Genomic DNA, 2,375 nt, shown 5'->3' with positions numbered 1-2,375 from the left:
GGTTTTAGTACCGTGTGGAGGATAAGGAAAAAAGGAAAAAAAAAAAAAAAAAAAAAAAGACTGTTTGCTGTTTTAGTAATCAAGAATTTGTAGTGACTCAGGTTTGTACTCAGAATGGAAAAATGGAAAAAAGACTAAGTTTGCACCCATTCTGGTACCAAGTACCACCTGGAAGCTACTAGGTATAGAACCTTATAAAGTACGCCAAATATTTTTAAATAGCAATTTTTAAGCTCCTCTCCTATCCTTTAGAAAATGATCACCCTAATTATATGCTTTAGTGCCACACAACCACAGAAAAATAGGATATATCAAAGGCTGAAATAACAGGGATAGGGTGGAGTCTCAAAGATTTCTAGATAACTGCTTTCCAAAATTTCCTATTTCCCAACTGATTCTCGTCAAATCACACTTCAGGGGTCACTTCAGAGGCAAAACCTCCAAGGGATGAGAGTAGTAGCAGCGATTTTCAAAATTCCCTTTTAAAGGGAAATTTGCAATATAATTTATACAACACAATACATATTAAATTAGCACTTCTTCCCTAGCCCTTGTTAAGCCCAAAGTATTTCAAGACCATAATTAGAGCTTAAAACTGTGTGGCGCCACTCTTAGGCCATATTTCCTTTTATGCAGTTTTCATTTTGCAAAGGAATTTCTAAAACCTATTTTCATGCTGTCCCTACGCCAACAAATTCAAAGGCAGGAAAACAGTCTTCTGGCTTATTTGCCACATCTGTGGGAGCAATCAGGACACCTACTTCCCAAACTACCACCCAAGTAAAACTTCTCAAAGTGTCAAAAGGCACATACATAAAAACACCAAGTCCCTTTAAGCAGTAAAAGTGGTTTAAAACGCCATCAGTGGGGTTTGGTAAACAACTGTCCCTAAGACCAAAATAGATAAACAAGTGGGAACAGCATGTCTAAATCTACTTCCCTAATAAAGTACTGCTTTAAAAACTCGGGCAGAACTGCACAAATTTTAATGTAGAACGAAGTCATCAAACAATCTGTAGTCAAACGCCTGCGCAGAATTCTTTTCTGCCTCAAAGCCTGCAATTCGAACAGTAGGTGACAGAAGAACCCTGGGACTCCCACACCTCCAGTCTCGGCTGTGCTGTCCGAGAGGACCCCGGGTCCAGGCACGCACCCGGGGAGAGGTAAGGCTGTCTGAGTCACGCACAGGAAGGAACGTGAAGCTGGTGGACAGTAAAGGAGAAGAGAGGCAGGCGCAGGGTCGGAGGCTGGGGGGACGGGGTAGGGGGTTGGGGAGGCAGGAGGCACCTTCTCATTTGGGCTCCCCAGGGGCAGGGGTTCAGCCCTTTTAGGGAAGAAACTGCCAAAAAGCCAGTCCTGACGACTGAGCTCCCTCCGTAATCAGGGTCACGACAAGGCCACATCTGTGAGAAAAACGGTGTTTCGAAGGATTCTCCATCATGCCCCCGCCCGTCCCCGAGGGTTAGGTCGACCACGGCTTTGGACACTAGGCCCTCCCGCTGTCGCAAGCCCAAGAGAAACAGAAAGAAGAGAGAAGAGAGGACTATCGCCCCCGGGACGGCCCGACCCTCACCCCCAGGGATGTGAGCGATAGGCCCCGAAAAGCAAGGCCTCGCCACCCTCGCCCCTCCCGCCGGCCGCCGCGGCTCCATGGCGCCCTCAGCAGCTCAGCCATGGTCCGGAGCCCCGATCCCCTCTGGCGCTGGCCCGTGGACCCCAACCTTGTCAACCCACTCCTCCCCTCACCAGCTGCCGCAGCCACCTCCGACGCCCGCCGCTTTTTGGGCCGAGTCCCCCCGCCGGGGCTTCCCTCTCTGACCTCATTTCCGGTCTGGGCCGGAGGGGTGGGACGGTAGTGGAGTGGGAAGGGCTGACCGCGATAGAGGGCCCGCCCCGCCCCAGCGCTTCCGCCCCCGCGGCCCCGCCCACGTCCGCCCACGGTGAGCGGAGCCACGGGGAAACCCGAGGTGGGGCCAGAGGCAAGGAGGGGGCTACTGCCAGGACTGAGGTGATCGTGAGGGAAGACACTCGAATGCTCATCTTTTTTCGGGGCGTTAGGCTGAGTGTGTGAAGTTGAGAAGAAATGGATCTCATTCTTCACTATGAGAGTTAGCACAACCTTTGGGAGCGGCTGATTTTACAGAGTTACTCAGAACATTAAAAAAACACATGCCTTGAGCAATAAAACAAAGTAGTATTGAATTATAACTCAAAGTATAAAAGAAATATCATAAGCCCATACTGATGTAATTCAGTGATTAAGTTAATAAATGGTGAAGAAGAGACAAATCTACAGAAGAATCCCAAATAATTTATGTAGATACTCCACTGTGGAGCCTAACGCCCAACTCCTTAAGTGTGGGCTGAGTGTAGTG

General features: G+C 49.0%; 1 protein-coding gene across 1 annotated transcript in view; it reads right to left on the bottom strand.

The window, feature by feature from the left end:
* Positions 1-1,794, bottom strand: part of GPATCH2L (G patch domain containing 2-like) — a 36,266-nt gene extending 34,472 nt beyond the window's left edge. Inside the window, exon 1 of the mRNA XM_008567074.1 lies at positions 1,747-1,794. The gene's annotated coding sequence lies outside the window, so the exon portion shown is untranslated. The remainder of the gene's footprint in view (positions 1-1,746) is intronic.
* Positions 1,795-2,375: the final 581 nt, after the last annotated feature.

This window comes from Galeopterus variegatus, unplaced genomic scaffold, assembly GCF_000696425.1.
Source record: "Galeopterus variegatus unplaced genomic scaffold, G_variegatus-3.0.2 Scaffold290, whole genome shotgun sequence".
Classification (NCBI taxonomy): domain Eukaryota; kingdom Metazoa; phylum Chordata; class Mammalia; order Dermoptera; family Cynocephalidae; genus Galeopterus; species Galeopterus variegatus.
Note: the sequence above shows the minus strand (reverse complement) of the source record. Positions and strands in the feature narration are given on the sequence as shown.